The sequence below is a fragment of the Mesocricetus auratus genome, unplaced genomic scaffold, assembly GCF_017639785.1.
Source record: "Mesocricetus auratus isolate SY011 unplaced genomic scaffold, BCM_Maur_2.0 Super-Scaffold_100013, whole genome shotgun sequence".
NCBI classification, from domain to species: domain Eukaryota; kingdom Metazoa; phylum Chordata; class Mammalia; order Rodentia; family Cricetidae; genus Mesocricetus; species Mesocricetus auratus.
This window is the reverse complement of record NW_024429196.1, coordinates 70,373,501-70,393,866: the sequence shown is the minus strand read 5'-3', so window position 1 is coordinate 70,393,866 and position 20,366 is coordinate 70,373,501. Positions and strand designations below refer to the sequence as shown.

The 20,366-nt window shown below is 39.6% G+C and overlaps 1 protein-coding gene and 1 pseudogene across 1 annotated transcript in view; one reads left to right on the top strand and one right to left on the bottom strand.

The window, feature by feature from the left end:
- LOC106020806 (centromere protein P) overlaps nucleotides 1-20,366 on the top strand; it is a 193,318-nt gene that overhangs the window by 68,531 nt on the left and 104,421 nt on the right.
- On the bottom strand, nucleotides 13,936-14,918 carry LOC101824158 (annotated as a pseudogene).

Here is a 20,366-nt window from a genome sequence, read left to right as displayed (position 1 = left end):
ATTATATAGAAGAATATTTGTCACTAGATAGCTAGAACATATTAAAACAAAACAAAACAAAAAGTCTAGAAGCTGGGCCTTTTGACACACGCCTTTAATCCCAGCACTTGGAAGGCATAGGCAGACAGATTTCTGTGAGTTTGAGACCAGCCTGGTCTACAAAGCAAGTTCCAGGACAGCTAGTGCTATTATATATAGAAACTCTGTCTTGATAAATCAAAGAAGGGGGCAGGCAGGGAGGGAGAGGACAGGAAGAGGGGATAATGCTTAGGACAGGTGATAGTTTATGATCACTGATTTGGTTAGGTGGCTTAATTGTAGCAGTTGTGGGGAGGAGTCAGATGAATTGTTTAAAAATCTAAATTATATGATAGGATTGGAACAGGCACAGCATCTCAAAGCTGAACAACATACTAGTACTGGCTAGGAAAAGCCCTCCTGATTCAGCTTAATATAACAGGCAAAAGAAGTTTTCGTTTATTTGTTACATGCTCAGCTCTTTTTAAAAAAATTGTGCACCTGCTTTGTGTAAAGTAACTTAAAACTAAGGACTCGGGAGTAAAAACTCTTACTGTCATAAAGGAGGAAAAAAGAAAATAAAAGTTTATTGAGTGGTACAGAGTACAGAGAATAAACCAAGTTGAAGGATAAAAATGAGTAAGGTAAAGAAAGGAAAACTGGCAGCTGTGTTCCTGCTATATGTGAGCTGGGCAGAACATTGAAATTACCCTGGTGAGTGGTGGCAGCCAAGTACTGCCTGTTGAAGTGAGACAGTAAAGGTAAGCAAGGACAACTGGTGAGAGTGATTGGTGTAGCCATTACGTGCATACAAATGACTATACACGGTGGGTTTTTTGTGTGTCTATACATAGGTTAGAATACATGTGTGCATGGCCTTGCTTTGAAGATGCCAGGACTTATAATTGAAGATACTCCAGTAGCAATGAACTGGTAGCCAGACCTTAGTTTCTAACAGCATTCTCTGTGGAAATGAATCAGGACTGTTCATTGGGGAAATTACTGATCTAGAAGAATTGGGATGGGGAAAGTATAGGATAGACCTGGAACACTGAGAAGCACCACAAAGAAAAGAAGCTCTTTACAGAGAGGAATCTGGGAAGATCTGTGCTGCATCTCAGTTTTGCTATGAACCTAAAACTGCTTAACACCCTCCCCCGCCAAAAAAAAAGAAGTAATGGAAAGATACAAATACAGTTTTAAGTAACATATATTTAGTTCTGAATATTGTATGGGAGTAAAGCCAAGTAAGTATCAGAAAAAAAGGAACTAATATGGTACAAGCTAAGCATGCAGATGAAGAGCGCAGGAGGTGTCTTTGGAGGGATAGCCAGCACTGGCGTCTTAATAGATGTGTACTTGGAAGGACACCTTGCAATGCTCTAAATGGAATCATACTGTTTTGTTTGTTTTAAAAACAAAAGTCTTGCCATGTTGTCTAGACTAGCTTCAAACCTTAGGGTGTAAACAGTCCTGCCACAGTAGCTGGAACTACACACACCTCTCCACTGGCTTGAAAGCATGCTTGCAAAGCAAATACAATGCTTGGTAAATGAGCTCTTTCAGATGGACCCATTTGGGTAGTCCTGTAGTATTCCACACACTAAGTACATTTTACTCAGCAGACATGACTCACCACTTACTATGTATCTGCCCCAGCAGGGCTCTGAAGAACAAACATGTTCATAAGCCTACCTCTGCCTCCCGAGGGCTGGGATTAAAGGTGCTCCACCACCGCACGACTCATACAATGTATTCTGATCACTGTTTCTCCTCCCTTATCTCCTCCAAGATCCTCCCCATCTTCCAACCCTTCCAACTCCATGCCTTCTTTTTCTCATTCATAAGAAAATGAACAGGCAAATGAAAAAGACAAAAGAAAAGAAAACTTCCAAAAATAATTTGAAAAAACAGCATGAGAAACACACACACACACACAACCCATAAAAACACAAAAATCAGAAACCATAATATACACGCAGAAGACTGGAATGATAAGGAAAAAAGGCACTAACAAAGCAACATGAGAGAAAAAATACCTTTGAATTCATTTTGTGTTGGCCATCTACTGCTGGACATTCAGCTTCCATTAAGTGTAGTTTGTATACATACTAAAACTCCCTTAAAGTAACTAATTTTGTCTTTGCTTAGCAGTTGTTCATGAAAATAGCCTCTTGGTTAGGGATAGGAGCTCATGTCTACTTCCCTATCTCAGTGCTGGGGCCCACTCTGCTTTTGGATCCATGTAGCCCCTATGCGTGCTACCACGGTCTCTGTGAGCTCATACACGTGTCAGTCCTGTTTCATTTGTAAGACACTTGTCTTAGTTAAGGTTTGTATTGTTATGAAGAGACACCATGACCAGGGCAACTCTTATAAAGAAAACATTTCATTGGGGTGGCTCACTTACAGTTCCATTATCATAACAGGGAACATGGCAACGTGCAGGCAGACATGGTGCTAGAGCTGAGAGTCCTATATCTTTCAGGCAACAGGCAGTCTACTATGGCACTGGGCGGTATTCTGAGCATGAGAAACCTCAAAGCCCACCCCCACAGTGAGATACTATCTCCAACAAGGCCATACCCACTCCAACAAAGCCACATCTCCTAAGAGTACCATTCCCTATGAGATTATGGGGGCCAATTACGTTCATACTTCCAAAACACTGTTCCTTGACATCATCCATCCTATCCAGGTGTGGAGGTTTGTATTAGTTCCCATTTACTATATGAGGAAGTTTCTCTGAGACTGGCTGAGTGAGACTCTGATCTATGGGTGTAACAGAATGTCATTTGGAGTCATTTTATCGCTAACATCCTAGGCTTTCTCCTAGGTTGGTGGCTTATTTAATATTAGATTCTTGGCCACCACAGCAATATCAAGCATGAGTTCCATTTCATAGATAGGGCCTAAATCCACTCAGATAGTAATTTGTTACTTCTACAACATTGTTTTTCATCCCCCCTTTTTTATTTAAATTAGAAACAAGCTTGTTTTACTTGTCAATCCCAGTTACCTCTCCCTCCTCTCCTTCCCTGCCCCTCACCAACCCCCTATCCCATCCCCTTTCTGCTCCCTAGGGAGGTGAGGCCTTCCATAGGGGATCTTCAGAGTCTGTCATATCTCCCATGTGTATCCCTCCATAAGGAATGGGCTCCCAAAGTCCATTCATGTACTAGGAATAAATACTGATCCACTACCAGAGGTCCCATAGATTGCCCAGGCCTCCTAACTGACACCCACATTCAGGAGATCTGGAACAGTCCTATGCTGGTTTCCCAGCTATCAGTCTGGGTTCCATGAGCTCGGCCTTGTTCAGGTCAGCTGTTTCTGTGGGTTTCTCCAGCCTGGTCTTGACCCCTTTGCTCATCACTCCTCCCTCTCTGCAACTGGATTCCAGGAGTTCAACTCAGTGTTTAGCTGTGGGTGCCTGCTTCTGCTTCCATCAGCTACTGGATAAAGGCTCTAGGATGGCATATAAGGCAGCCATCGATGTCATTATCAGAGAAGGGCACTTAAGGGTAGCCTCTCGACTATTGCTAGATTGTTAGTTGGGGTCAGCCTTGTAGATCTCTGAACATTTCCCTAGTGCCAGATTTCTCTGTAAACCTATAATGGCTCCTTCTATTATGAAATCTCTTTTCTTGCTCTCCTCTATTCTTCCCCTGACTCGATCTTCCTGCTCTCTGATGTCTTCCTCTCCCCTCTTCTTCTCCCCTTCCCTTTCTCTTAATTCTCTCCCCTCCCCTCCATGCTCCCAATTAGCTCAGGAGATCTTGTCCCTTTCTCTTTCTCTGGGGGACCATGTATGTCTCTCTTAGGGTCCTCCTTGTTTCCTAGCTTCTCTGGAGGTGTGAATTGTCGGCTGGTAGTCCTTTGCTCTATGTCTAAAATCCATATATGAGTGAGTACATACCATGCTTGTCTTTTTGTGACTGGGTTACCTCACTCAGGATTGTTTCTTCTAGTTCCATCCATTTGCCTAGGAATTTCAATATTCTATTGTTTTTTTCCTCTGAGTAGTATTCCATTGTGTAAAAATGTACCACATTTTCTCCATCCATTCTTCGGCTGAGGGGCATCTAGGTTGCTTCCAGGTTCTGGCTATTACAAATAATGCTGCTGTGAACATGGATGAACAGATGTCCTTGTTGTATGAATGTGCATCTTTTGGGTATATGCCTAAGAGCGGAATTGCTGGATCTTGTGGTAGACTGATTCCCAATATCAAGATTCCATTGTCCCCCCCCCACTGAGTAGTACTCCCATTTCCACAACATTTTTGCTACCCTTGTACCAGTGTATCATGCAGGCAGGTCACCATTATAGATTGAAATGTTTGTAGGAGTCTTTACCATTCTCCTCTCGTAGTCCACAGAATACCTTCGAGAACCATTAATACTAGTCAGTTAGGGTGAGAGCTCTAGTTAGCATCAGCTCAGTTTCTCCATGTTCATTGAGGTATGTAAGTGTTGGTTGTCTTCAGTACAGTTTTACCTTCAGTTTATGGAGAGCAACCAATAGCCTTGACAATAGCCTGGGTTGTAGGGGTGGGAGTGGTGGTGTTCCATGGGCCCCTTTGTCCAGCAACTGGATTAGATGCAACCCATTCTTGGCACTGGAAGTTTCACTTGATGGTAAGAGATGTCTAGTTGGGGCTTTGTCTCCTGTTTCTTGGTGACTCCATTTAGATTTCTCTCATCTATGTATATATATCTAAAGAATCTTTAACTGTAGTAGGTTTCTATATGACCCTCAAATGACCTTTAATTTAGCTGTCCCTTCCCGTATTCTTTCCCTTACCTACCTCTTTTTTCTCCCTCCCCATTTAATCCTCTCATTCCAGTCTTCCTCAACTTCCATTTCTAACTATAATATTCTATTTCCCCTTCCTTGAGAAGTCCTTCCTTTCTTCCCCAGTAGTTCCTTACTATATACCTACCCTCTAGTTATTCAGATGGTAGCATGACTATTAAAAGTTTAAAAGTTAACATCCTTCTAAGATAAATACATACCGTATTTAGCTTTTATGACTCTTGATCGCCTTACTTAGGATGATTTTTCCTCCTAGGTCTCTCCATTTACTTGCAAATTTCATGATTTTGGTTTTGTTTGTTTGTTTTAACAGCTAAATAATATTCCATTGTGTAAATGTACCACATTTTCTTTATTCATTCATCTGTTGGTTGGCATCTAGGCTGTTTCATTTGTTTTATTGATATTGACCATTTTGATTGGTGTGAGATAAAATCTCAAAGTAGTTTTGATTTTCATTTCTGTGATGACTAAGGATATTGAACATTTACGTGGTTCTGAGCTATTTGTGTTTCACCTTTTGGGAACTCTCTTTAGTTCTGTTCCCCATATTTTCAATTGGGTCATTTGTTTTCTTGATGTCCAGTTTTTTGAAGTTTTTTAAAAAATGTACTTTAGCCATGCAATGGTGGTGCATGCATGCCTTTAATCCCAACACTTGGGAGGTAGAGGCAGGCAGATCTCTGTGAGTTCGAGGCCAGCCTGGTCTACAGAGCTAGTTCCAGTACAGCCAGAGCTATTACACAGAGAAACCCTGTCTTGAAAAACCAAACAATAAAGGAATTTTAGCTATTAATCCTCTGTTAAATATGTCGTTGATAAAGATCTTTTCCCATTCTGTACCCTGTCCCTTTGTTCAGATGATGATATCCTTTGCTATTCAAAAGATTTTTCAGTTTCATGAGATCCCATTATTTATTAGTGCCTGTGCTAACAGTATCTGAGTTCAAGACTATGCCCCACTTTCTCTTTTGTCAGATTCAAGGTATCTTGCCTTATGTTGAGGTTCTTGATACATTTGGAGTTGAGTTTTGTGCAGGAAGATAAATGGTAATATTTGCATTCTTCTACATGCTACCATCCAGCTTGAGCAGCACCATTGGTTGAAGATACTGTCTTCTTTCCAGTGTGCATTTCTGTATTCTTTATAAAATATCAGTTGTGCATAGTTGTGTGGATTTATATCTAGGTCTTCAATTGTGTGCCATTTATGTCTGTGTTTTTGCCAATACATTACTATAGCTCAGTAGTACAATTTGAGATCAGGGATGGTGTGGTGGTTTGAATAAGAATGACACCCATAGGCTCATATATTTGAATGCTTAGTCATCAGGGAGCTGCACTACTTGAGAAGGGTCAGGAGATGTGCCTTATTGGAATGGGCATGACCTTGATGGAAGAAGTGCCTTACTGGGGTTGGGTGGGCTTTGAGGTTTCAAAAGCTCAAGCCAGACCCAATGGCTCTCTTTCTGCTGGCTGTGGATTAGATGTAGAACTCTTAGCTACTTCTCCAGCACTATGTCTGCCTGTGTCCCTCCATACTCCCCACCAAAATGATAATGGACTAAACCTCTGAAACTGTAAGCAAGCATCCAATTAAATGTTTGTTGGTGGGAAGTAGCCTTGAATGCATTGGCACAGGAGACTTCCCGAATATAACACTAGTAGCACAGACACTGAGATCAACAATTAATAAATGGGACTTACTGAAACTGAAAAGCTTCTGTAAAGTGAAGGATGTGGTCAATAAGACAAAACAGCAGCCTACAGAATGGGAAAATTCCTTCACTAACCCCACATCTAACAGAGGGCTGATCTCCAAGATGTATAAAGAACTCAGGAAACAAGATATCAAAACACCAAATAATTCAATTTAAAAATGGGGTAAAGATTTAAACAGAATTCTCAACAGAGGAATCGCATATGGCTGAGATGCACTTAGAATTGTTCAACACCTTAGCCATAAGGGAAATGCCAAACAAAATGACTCTGAGATTCCATCTTATACCTGTCAGATCAAAAATACAGATGACAGCCAATGTTGGAAAGGATGTGGAATAAGGGAAATACTTTTCCACTGCTAAGTGGGAGTGCAAACTTGTATATGATATCCACTTTGGAAATCAGTATGGTGGTTCCTCAGAAAAGTAGAAATCAATCTACCTCAAGATCCAGCTATACCAATATTGGGCATATAACCAAAGGAGGCACATCCACACCTCAAGGACACTATGTTCCCACCAACATTATTTGTAATAGCCAGAACCTGGAAACAACCTAGATGCCCCTGAACTGAACAATGGATAAAGAAAAGGTGCTGCATTTACACAGTGGAGTATTACTCAGCAGTAAAAGAAAAAAAATGGCAAATGGATGGAGCTAGAAAAAAATCATCCTGAGTTGGTAACACAGACCCAGAAAGACAAGCATGATATGTACTCGCTCATAAGTGTATATTAGGTGTGAAGTAAAGGATAATCCAGAGCTCCAGAGAAGCTAGGTAACAGTCCTAAAGAGGTAAGTATGGATTCCCCTGGAAAGGGGAAATAGATGAGATCTCATGGATAAACTGGGGTGGGGGATGGGAACATGAAGGATCAGGTTGGTGGCAGGATGAAGGGGGAGAGTAATGAAAGACAGAGAGGGGGTATTGGAGGGCTAGGGAGAAACCTGGTGCCAGGGAAACTCCCAGGAATACACAAGGATGACCCCAGTTAAGACTCCTAGCAATAGTGAAGAGGGTACCTGAACTGGCCTTCTCCTGTAATCAGATTAGTGACCACCCTAATTGTCTTCAGAGAGATTTCATCCAGTAAATGATGGAAGCAGATACAGAGATCACCAGCCAAGCACTGGGCTGAGGTTTGCGAGTCCTGTTGAAGAGAGGGTGGAGGGATTATATGAAGAAGGGGTGTCAAGGTCATGGCAAGGGAAACCACAGAATTATCTAACCTGAGCTGGTGGGAGCTCACGAACTCTGAATGGACAGCTAGGGAGCCTGCATGGAATAGACCTAGGCCTTCTGCATGTGGGTGACAGTTGTGTAGCCTAGTCTGTTTGTGGGACCCCTAGCAGTGAGATCAGAACCTGTTCCTGGCACTTGAGCTAGCTTTTGATAGCCTATTCCCCAGTTCAGGGATGCCTCATCAAGCCTTGATGCTGGGGGGTTGGGGGGGAGCTTGGTCTTGTCACAACTTGATATACCATGCTTTGTTGATTCCCACGTGAGACCTGCCCTTTTCAGAACAGAGGAAGGGTGGGTGAGGGGAGGGAATGGGAGGAGAAGAGGGAGGGGAAACTGGTTAATATGTAAATAAATGAAAATTTTAATTAAAATAAACAAAAACAATAGAAAAAAGTTGCCTTGTTCGTAGAGTCTCATCACAGCAATAGAATTAGTGTCTAAGACCAGTGGTGATACCTCCAGCAATTCTTTTATTTAGGATATTTTTAAGGTATTTTAAGTTTTTTATGTTTCTATATGAAGCTGAAAAGTGTCCTTTCAATTTCTTTGAAAAATTGTATCAGAATTTTGATGGAGATTGCACGGAATCTGTGATTGCTTTTGGTAGTTTAGCCATTTTTATTATATTCTCTCAAATACATGATCATGGGGGTGGGGTCTACCTATCTCCAGATTATCATTTTCTTCAATCTCTTAAAGTATTTTTGCTTTTATTGAAAATAGAATTTTTCATACAGTATATTCTGATTATAGTTTCCTATCCCATGATTCCTCCAAGATCCTCCCTACCTCCCCCTCCCATCCAAACCCACACCCTTCCTGTCTCATGTTAGAAAATAGGCATCTAAAAATAATAATAAAACAAAATAGGTAAAACAAGAACAGAGAGGAATAAGACAGAACAAAACAAAGAAAACAAGACAAAAAGCATGAGAAACACATAAAGATGCAGAGGTGAACATGTTCATACACACAGGAATCCCATAAAAAACATAAAACTGAAGTCTATAATATACAGTCATATTATACATATGACATGTAAGGTTAAAAAAAATGCCCTGGCCAAGAAATTGAGACCAAATAGTTCAGGGACCTAGAGGAAAGCCAAATACTACTGTTCTGCAAAAGGAACATAGCCATAAAATGACTCCTAATGTCATTCTGCTATACTCATAAGTCAGTGTTTGCTCAGCCATCATCAGAGAAGCTTTCTCTAGAAGAAGATGGGAACAAATACAGGGACCCACAGCTGAACAATGTACAGAACATGGGAGACCTTGGAACACTCAATCCTAAATGGAATGTCTCTGTTAAATCCCTCCCCTCAGGGTTCAAGGAACCTATGGAAGAGGAGACAGAAAGATTGTAAGAGCCAGAGGCTGTGGAGGACACCAAGGAAATAAAAAGCCTAAATACAGCAGGACCAATGCACATATGAACTCAGAGATTCTGGCAGCATGCACCAGAACTGCACAGGTCTATGCCAGATAGGGGTCCCAGCCGTGAGAGAAGGAGAGAAGTAGACACAAGCTCCCAGCCCTAACCCAGAAACCAACCTCTGGCAAATGGAAAATTAGCTCTTTCCAGCTGAGTCTCACTGGAGATACAATCACTCTCAAGGGCAGGCCCATGCCCAGTAAATGACCAACATAAAACTAACTCAATGGCATCTTGGGAGAGTCTTTGTCTCATGTCTTAAAGTTTTTATTATGCAAGTATTTACCTTGCTTGGTTAGTTGCACACACATACATATATGCATATGTATATAAATATGTAATTGAGGCTATTGTGAAAGGCAGTGTTTCCCTGATTTACTTGTCAGTCCATATGTTATTTGTATAAAAGAATGCTACTGAGTTTTGTGTGTTAATTTTGTATCCTATTACTTTACTGAAAGTGCTTATCAGCTGTAGAAGTTTCTTTGTGAAATTCCTAGGGTGATTTATATATAAGGTCCTATCATCTGCAAATAAAGATACTTTGACTTCTTCCTTTCATATTTACCCTGATCTCCTTACATTGTCTTATTGCTCTTAAGAAACTAAGCCACAGTTCTGGAGAGCACCTGGTTTCAATTCCCAGAACCAAGTGGCAGCTAATTGCTGTCTTTAGGTATAATTCCAGGGGATCTTTTGCCCTTTATGTGGCCCCTCATGTACCGGGAACGCATGTGCTGCTGCACATACTTGCTTGCAAACAAAACACCCATATGCATAAAATAAAATAAGTAAATATATATCATAAAAAATAAAATAAATAAAAGCCACAGGATGGGGCAGTACATTCACAATGCTTAGCAGGTTGATACCAGTATTTTATCACTCCTGTAAGTCACTTTCAAGGAAAAATTACCAGCACTATTTTAAGTATGCCAAAGAATAGTAATTTGAAAAAATAAGCTATCCACTTTACCAGTCTGCATATGAAAAAAATGTTTAATGTCTTTAGTCATTAGAAAAGTGCAAATTAAAACCACAAGAAAATTGTACTACTTACCTGGTAGAAGGGCTACAATTAAAAGGACTAACAACCAATTATAGATAAAGTTTTGGAATGAAAAATTCCTTTGAACATTATTGGTAAGAATGTAAATTGTTGCAATTATACAAAACTTTTGCTACTAAATATCCTACAAGTTAGCTGTTCTATTCTCAGGTACATATGGCATGAAAATAATTATATTTGCCCCCAAAAGTTTTGCATAAGATTTATTGTAGCAACTGCTTTATAATAATGACAAACAAGGCTGGGCTATATCTGTGGTACTTTCATTGCCTCACATTCATGTCTCTAGGTTCTATTTCCAGAATTACAACACTAGAAAAAACTCAAGTGCCCTTAATATTATAGTAGATAAGTACACTAAGATATATACAGCGGAATACTATTCAGCAATAAAAATATATTGAGTGTATCTTGCTGACAACAGTGCTATAATTCCAGCTACTCAGGGGACTGAGTTCATATTCAGTGGACAATGTGATGGTGTGGATCTTGGGCTTTAACATTTATAAAAGCTATGAGCATAGCCTGCTCTCTATCTCAAGTCATATCTCATACCCATCTCAAATTGCACAGAGGCAACTGCACTACAATTTTGACATCAGGGTTTTTGTCCATCTACTATCTTACCTGCCACTCTTGCTAGCATTTCTTTTTTTAATGATCTATTCTTATTTTGTGTGCGTTGGTATTTTGTCTACATGTATATCTGTGTGAGGGTGCCAGATCCCCTGTAACTGGAGTTACAGACAGTTGTGAGCTGCCTTGTGGGTGCTGGGAATCGAACTCTGGTCCTCTCGAAGAGTAGCCAGTGCAGCCAGTGCTTTTAACCTCTGAACCATCTCTCCACCCCCTTGTTAGCATTTCTTAGCAGACAAAATTTTAACACAAAGAACACAAATCCCATAATAAATAATATTATAAAACAAGCTTATCTGCAAAATGAGTTCAAGGCTAGCCTGGGCAACTTAGTGATGAAATACTGTTTCAAAACAAAACAGTAAAAAGAAAGTGGGTATATATTTCAGTGGTAGAGAACTTGCCTAAGATATGCAAGGTCCTAGGTGTACTCCGAACAGCAATAAGTAAATGGTGAACTGAATATTGCTATATGTAGCAACATGAGTCCATCTCACAGGTTTTGTGTTAGCCTGAAGTTGCCTCTGGGTGTACTTAGCTTTAACTTTAAAGCTTTACTTTACATAATGAACTGTGTATAACCCAATGTGATATGTAAACAATATGAGAATAAAAAGTGTCACATCCCCTTGAAAAACAGTCTGCATCTTCTTAAAAGGAGTTCCAAATAGCAACTGACACTGTATGCTCCTGTGTCTATAGAAACATGGACCCTCTCAGAAATGTGTATGTAAGTTTCCATAACAGTGTCTTTATAATACTAAAAATCTGGCAATAGCCCAATTGCCCAGCCACCAAGGTATGCACAGATATTGTATATACTTTCAATTAAATATTGCTTGGCAATAGAGAACAATAAACTTCTGATATGCTACATGTATAAACCTCAAAAAATCTACTAAATAGAAGTAGTCACTATATTAGTCTACTCATATTAAATGTATAGATTAAGGCTACCCCCAGAGAGAAAAGTGCAGATTTACCAGGGAAAATGATATATGTAGGTGAGTACATGGTTTGTTTTGGAGATTATTAAAAATGTTCCAAAACTGATTTACAACAGTGGTTACAGAACTAAATATTGTGAGGACCGTTAAATTATATTTTCTTTTTTATTTTTAAATTTAAATTAGAAACAAGGTTGCTTCACATGTCAATTCCAGGTCCCTCTCCCTTTCCCTCCTCTCCTCCCGCGCTCTTCCACCAAGACCCCAATCTCCCCTCATTTCCCCAGGGAGGGTGAGGCCCTCCATGGGGTGTCCATAGTCTGTCATTTCATCTAGGGCAGGGCCTAGACCCTCCCCCAAGAGTCCAGGGTGAGAGTGCATCTCTCATTGTTGGATGGGAGCCCAAAGTCCATTTGTATACCCGGGATAAATACTGATCTACTACCCAAGGCTCAATAGATTACCTAGGCCTCCTCACTGACACCCACATTCAGGGGGTCTTGATCAGTCCCATGCTGGATTCCCAGGCATCAGTCTGGGATTCAAGAGCTAACCCTTGTCAGGTCAGCTGTTTCTGGGGCTTAAACCAGCCCAGTCTTAACTCCTTTGGTCATCAGTCCTCCCCTCTCTGTTACTGGATTTCTTGAGTTCAGCTCAGTGCTTAGCCATGGGAGTCTGCCTCTGCTTCCATCAGCCACTGAATGAAGGTTCTGTTTCCCAGACTCTCTGGCCATGGGATTGTAGGCTGGGACTCCCCAATTATATTCTTTAAGTGATTGGATTATATGGTACATAAGTTTTCTCTCAAATTTAGTAAAATAATAGTAATTAGTATAAAATGATTAGTTATGAATTGTTGGAACTATGAGAAGTACACGGAAGTTCATTATATTGTTCATTTACTTTGCTTCTGTTATAAATCCTTAGTAAAAGACAAAAGGAGCAACATCCTGGTGTTCAAACTGAGCATCTTCATTTCAGGGTTGCTCCTGCTTGTAAAGGCAGCAAGTGTCCTGGGCCTTTACCCCTTGACCTTAACTATCCTTGTGTTTCTGCCTCTTCAAACTTCCTCCAACCTTTTCTCTGTATGAGCTCATTCTCCACCCCGCCCACATCTGTAGCACTGACCATGCCCGTTTTGGGTGGTCACAGGTGTGGACCTGACGGAGGGCAAGATTATATCTTGCTTCCTGTTGGGTCACAGAGAACAGCCTGGGTGGATCCTTGGAGCTGGAACTTGCAGTGGCCACCCACCTCTGGTGTAAGTGCATTCTCCCTGAATAAACTTCACTTATCCTGTACTGAGTCTAGTGAATCTTGATTCCCAGGCAAAAACTAGGATTTTAGTTTCTCCATTTTACATTTCAGCAATAGAGAGCTATTACTTCCAGCGATGTTTTCTTTGGATAACCTTGATGAGATGATAGGACAAGGAGCTTTGTTGCTGAGTTATCCAGGACCAGTGATAGAAACGTTAATAAGTACCTTCAATAGCACTGAGTTAAAAGGCACTATAAGAAAATGCCAGTTACCCTAACATACAGTATGTTCATGCCTCTGCGTATAGTGTGTTTTGTTGACAGAGCTGCAGGGTGAGGAGAGCTGTTAGAGTGAAAGTAGATATATAGGCTAGAAACCTTATATTTTGAGATGTAAATAAAAATGTCCTCTTTGCCCTCAGCAGTTTTATCTAGAAATGTACAGAGCCACAGCAGTATGCAATGGGGGAGAGATGACCAAAACACAGTCCTTGCAACTAAGATGTTTCCTTTAGAAAAATAGCCATGGTACAAGTACAAAAGACAAACACAGTCAAAATCCTGGGAAGGGTTGGGGGTGCGGCAAGTATTCACTTCTGTTTATCAGAGAATTGGGAATGTTTCACAGAGACATCTGAGGCTGTGCTGAGATTCTGACCAGTGAAAGAAACCGTGTGAACACACATAGAAGCCAGAAAATACAAAGTGTGTTTTATTTTTATTTTTTTAATTAAGAAAAGTTTTATTTTTAAAACAAAACAAATGCATTAACACATATCTAAATGTCATAACAAGCATTCATTGGGTTTTATGAGAGGAAAAAACTGCACTCTAGTGTCAACTAAAAACAAACAATTTTAGAACAAGCACTGCTTATGGTGACATGGCTACGTAGACATCTAAGAAGCCACTGTGTGTTTGCAGCTGTGTGAGCATGCGTGAGCAACGTGAAATAATGGGAAGCAGAGTGGCCACAGTCGCACCCTCAGACCCTTTCCCCACTCTGTGCTCTTGTTCTGTGCTGTTGAACTAGTCAGCAGGTACATGTACAAAGAACTTAATATCAAAGAAACTTCCAAAAGTCAAAAATAGATTCAAGTCATGGCTAGTTACCCCAGAGATTGGGAGAGGGGGGTTCTCAAAAGCCATAGTTCACAAAATGGCAGGCACTAAGTCTAGTCACATGTGCTTGAAGTAGGAAAAGAAGCACTGATGTTAATAGAGACTGGTCTCTTCATGATGCACAGGAACCCTTGCTCATTGACCTCTATCTCCATCAGCTTCATCAGTCATTTCCTGCAGCTCTTCATCAGTCAAGTTCTTGCCCAACTCCTTGGCCACATGCTTCAGATTTTTTAATGATTTTTTTTCTAGTTTCATCATCATCAAAAAGCTTGGAAGCTTTCAGGATTTCTTCTTTGGTGTCTTTCTCAGACATTTTTTGAGTCATCACTGTCAAAAAGTCACAAAATTTCATTTTTCCTGTTCCTTCCTTATCAATTTCACTTATCATCTTCTTGATTTCTTCTTTCTTGGGTTCAAAGCCCAGGGCCCTCATTGCAACCTTGAGTTCCTTAATGTCTATAGTTCCAGTTCCATCAGCATCAAAGAGATCAAAAGCTTCTCAGATTTCCTGTTTCTGTTTTTCAGTCAGTTCAGGCTTAGGACTCATTCTTTTTCTCTGGCCACTGGATGTCATGTGTGTCTTCTTAAAATTAGAGGCCATCACTGAATGAACACCTTTGCCAAAATTGTGTTTTAAAAGTAGAAGAAGTGTCTCTTGGCCATTTTAGCCTCCTCTACTGAGAATTCTCTATTTAGCTCTGTACCCCACCTTTCAAGTGGATCCTTTGGTGTTTTGGAGACTTGTTTCTTGAGTTCTTTGTAAATTTTGGAAATTAGCCCTCTGTCAGATGTAGGGTTAGTGAATATCTTTTCCCATTCTGTGGCCTGCCTTTTTGTCTTTTTGATTGTGTCCTTTGCCTTACAGAAGCTTTTTAGTTTCAGAAGGTCCCCTTTGTTAATTGTTGATCTCAGTGCCTGTGCCACTGGTGTTATGTTTAGGAAGTAGTCTCCTGTACCAACTCGTTGAAGAGTATCTCCCACTTTCTCTTCTAAAAGTTTCAGTGTGGCTGGATGTATGTTGAGATCTTTGATCCATTTGGACTTAAGTTTTGTACAAGGCGATAAACATGGATCTATCTGCAGTCTTCTGCATACCACTACCCAGTTATGCCAGCACCATTTGTTGAAGATGCTTTCTTTTTTCCACTGTACAGTTTTAGCTTCTTTGTCAAAAATCAGGTGTTCATAGGTGTGTGGGTTAAAATTAGGGCTTTCGATTCGGTTCCATTGGTCTACCTGCCTATTTTTGTGCCAATACCAAGCTGTTTTCAGGACTATAGCTCTATAATAGAGCTTGAAGTCAGGTATGGTGATGCCTCCTGAAGTTCCTTTATTGTATAGGGATGTTTTGGCTATCCTGGGCCTTTTGTTTTTCCATATAAAGTTGATTAATGTTCTTTCCAGGTCCTTGAAGAATTGTGATGGAATTTTGATAGGGATTGCATTGAATCTATAGACTGCTTTTGGCAAGATTGCCATTTTTATTATGTTGATCCTACCAATCCAAGAGCATGGGAGATCTTTCCATTTTCTGGTATCTTCTTTGATTTCTTTCTTCAAAGACACAAAGTTCTTGATATACAGGTCTTTCACTTCCTTGGTTAACATTATCCCCAGATATTTGATGCTGTTTTTGGCTATTGTAAAAGGTGATGTTTCTCTGATTTCTTTCTCAGTCACTTCATCATCTGTATATAATAGGGCCACTGATTTTTTTGAGTTTACCTTGTATCCTGCCACATTGCTGAAGGTGTTTATCAGCTCTAGGAGTAACCTTGCGGAGTTTTTTGGGTCACTTATGTAAACTATCATATCATCTGCAAATAATGAAAGTTTGACTTCTTCTTTTCCTATTTGTATCCCCTTTATCTCCTTTTGTTGTCTTATTGCTGTAGCTAGAACTTCAAGTACAATATTGAAGAGATATGGAGAGAGTGGACAGCCTTGTCTTGTTCCTGATTTTAGAGGAATTGCTTTGAGTTTCTCTCCATTTAGTTTGATGTTAGCTGTTGGTTTACTGTATATTGCTTTTATTATATTCAGGTACGTTCCTGTTATCCCTGATCTCTCTAGGACCTTTATCATGAAGGGGTGCTGGATTTTGTCAAAGGCTTTTTCAGCATCTAGTGAGATGATCATGTGGTTTTTCTTTCGCAGATTGTTAATATGGTGGATTACATTGATAGATTTTCTAATGTTGAACCATCCCTGCATTCCTGGAATGAAGCCTACTTGATCATGGTGGATGATTTTTCTGATGTGTTTTTGAATCCGGTTTGCAAGTATTTTATTGAGTATTTTTGCATCAATGTTCATGAGGGAAATTGGTCTATAGTTCTCTTTCTTAGTTGTGTCTTTGTGTGGCTTGGGTATCAAGGTAATTGTAGCCTCGTAGAAAGAGTTTGGCAGTGAGCCTCCTGCTTCTATAGTGTGGAATACTTTGACGAGTATTGGAATGAGCTCTTCTTTGAATTTCTGGTAGAATTCTGCACTGAAGCCATCTGGGCCTGGGCTTTTTTTGTTTGGGAGACTTTTGATGACTGCTTCTATTTCATTAGGGGTTATAGGTCTGTTTAGATTATTTATCTGTTCTTGATTTAGTTTTGGCAAGTGATATCTATCCAGGAAATTGTCCATTTCCTTTAAATTTTCAAATTTTGTGGAGTACAGATTTTCAAAGTATGCCCTGATGATTCTCTTGATTTCCTCAGAGTCCGTTGTTATGTCCCCTTTCTCATCCCTGATTTTGTTAATTAGCATGTTCTCTCTCTGTCTTTTGGTTAGTTTGGACAGAGGTTTGTCTATTTTGTTGATTTTCTCAAAGAACCAACTCTTTGTTTCATTGATTCTTCTCAATGTTTTCCTGGTTTCTACTTGATTGATTTCAGCCCTCAATTTGATTATTTCCTGGCGTCTGCTCCTCCTGGGGAGTTTGCTTCTTTTTGTTCTAGAACATTCAGCTGTGCTATTAATTCTCTAGTATGACTGTTCTCCAGTTTTTTCATGTGGGCACTTAGTGCTATAAACTTTCCTCTCAGCACTGCTTTCAAAGTGTCCCATAAGTTTGTGTATGTTGTGTCTTCATTCTCATTGAAATCGAGGAAGTCTTTAATTTCTTTTTTTATTTGTTCCTTTACCCAGGGATGGTGCAATTGTGCATTGTTCAATCTCCATGAGTTTGCAGGGTTTCTGCAATTTGTGTTATTGTTGAATTCTAATGTTAATGCATGGTGGTCTGATAAGATGCAGGGGTTATTCCAATTTTTTGTATCTGTGGAGATTTGCTATGTTTCCTATTATGTGGTCAATTTTAGAGAAGGTTCCATGTGGTGCCGAGAAGAAGGTATATCCCTTTGTATTTGGGTGGAATGTTCTATAGATGTCTGTTAAACCCAGTTGGGTCATAACTTCTATTAATTCTTTTGTTTCTTTGTTAAGTTTCTGTCTGGAGGTCCTATCTAGCGGTGAGAGCGGAGTGTTGAAGTCTCCTACTATTAGTGTGTGAGATTTTATGTGCATTTTGAGCTTTAGTAATGTTTCTTTCACGAATGTAGGTGCCTTTGTATTTGGGGCGTAGATATTTAAAATCGAGACTTCGTCTTGATGTATTTTTCCTTTGATGAATATGAAGTGCCCTTCTTCATCTCTTTTGATTGATTTTAAGTGTCTTTCAGCCACTTTAGATTCCTCTATTGAGAATTATCTATTTAGATCTGTACCCCACTTTTTAATTGGATTATTTGGCATTTTGGTGACTAGCTTCTTGAGTTCTTTGTATATTTTGGAGATCAGTCCTGAACGTGGGTGTCAGTTGGGGGACCTGGGAAGTCTATGGAGCTTCGATCAGTGGAACCAGTATTTATCCCTAGTGCATGAGTGAGCTTTGCAAGCCATTCCCTATGGAGGGATACACAGGGAGGGCCTAGGTCCTGCCCCACATGATGTGATAGACTTTGATGATCCCCCATGAGAGGCCTCGCCCTCTCTGAGGAGTGGATGGGGGATGGGATGGGGATTGGTGAGGGGGCAGGACAGGAGGAAGAGGGAACTAGGATTGGTAAGATTGTTTTTAATTTAAATAAAAATTAATTTAAAAATGGTTTTTGTTTTACTTCAATAAATGATTTTCTTGAATTGTATTTCATGAATTCTAGTGAACTTTTTTGTAGTAATTGGCATGAAATATAGCTAAAATATCATTGAGATTCCTTGTTTACGTGAATTCTTTGTATACTGAGTTAGGTGTTGTAACTCACCTGTTTTCAATCTTTAATTGTATTCAAGCAGGCAAAAATTTGTACCTATAATTAAAATGTGTTTATGGAAGAAAACTTTAATGCAGTTCTGACAGCATAATGATGGGGGATGTCATTCTGTATATATGTTTCTCTTATTAGTTGATGAATAAAACACTGGCCAATAGAGGCAGGAAGATAGGCAGGACTAGGAGATAGGATAATTCTGGGAAAGGTAGGCAGAGAGAGACCACGAGGATATGCCATGTAACTAAGGAAGGAGTAACAGGTCTGGACCCTTCTCCAGTAAGACAAGTTCATGTGGAAATACTTAGATTTATAGAAATGTGTTAATAATTAAGACAAAACTAGCCAATAGGAAGCCCTAGCCATTGTTCATCAGTTTTATAAATTAATATATGTCTTTGTGTGCTTATTTGGGGCTAAAGCAGTTGTGGGACCTGGTGGGAAAGAAAACTCCAGCAACAGCTTAAGAATTTATTAATAATTTGGTTGGGTGTTGGTGGAGTGCACCTTTAATCACAGCACTTGGGAGGCAGAGGCAGGCAAATCTCTGTGGGTTTGAGGCCAGCCTGGTCTACAGAGTGAGTGCCAGGATAGACTCCAAAGCTATACAGAGAAACCCTGTCTCGAAAAACCAAAAAAAGAAAATAATTTATTAATAATTTGTTTTTATGAACTTAAACCCAAAATTTTTACAGTTGTAAAGTAGAAAACACAAATATTAACTATACCAAATTAATTGCAAGAATTCAGGAATTATTTCCACTCTTACATTTTTTTCTGTCTTTTTAGAAAAACATTGTTAACTCTTTAAATTCCACTGCTCTCATTATAGACTTACCTGTTGACATGACTCCACTCTTGCTATTAGCTATATTTTTATTACTAATTTGAAGAACTGCTTTTTTTCCAATGTCATTAAATATTTGATGTTTACATGTGTTCTTTTTAGGTCTGTGATATCATTATTTATATTACATTGCAGAGAAATATTTTATTGAAACAACTGGAGCTTTAAAATGTTTTAATTTTTGAAGGGCTGGAAAGGCTGTCGTTAAGAGGGCTTGGGACTCTTCCAGGGGACCATAGTTCAATTCTTAGCACCCATTTTTGGGCAGATAACAATGGCCTATAACTCTAGCTCCAGAGGATCTGACATGTTCCTCTGGACTCCACACATATGGCACCCACACATACACATAATTAAAAATAAAAAAATTCTGTAAGCTTTTAAAATTAGAATAATTGCCCTTCTAATATTTCATTTTTAAGGCATCCATATTTTTTAGTTTTCACATCAGTCTATAATTCAATAATAGATGTTCATGTTTTATGAAAATGTATAACTTGCAAAGCATTTTACATACACTTTTATTTAGTAATCATAGCAACTTCATTGATCTGTGTTGTCACATCTGTATTGTCTCTAAGTGGGTGTCCTGCTCCAGACTATAAATGGGACTGGATTTCCTCCTCAAAGTCCTGCACTCCTCTTTCTGTACAACTTAGTGATAAGCCTTTGTTATTTGGATCTCACTATGTTCCTCTACAATTTTTACAAATCAGTAGTTTTATTCTAGGTTTCCTAAGTTATGTCACCTTAAATGTCAAGTATATTTCCTATAAAGCAGTTACTCTCAGCCAGCTGATATTTTACTGTCATCTTCAGATTTCCATAGTAACATTGGCCAATACCTGGGGAAATTGTTGATTTTCACAGTGGTGGTAGATGGAAGAGGCGGATATTATTACTTGTAAGGGTAGAGACAAGGAAGTTGCTGGTGTTCTGCATTGTGCGTAGCAGTCCCCACCTCTAAGAATGGTGGTCCAGAA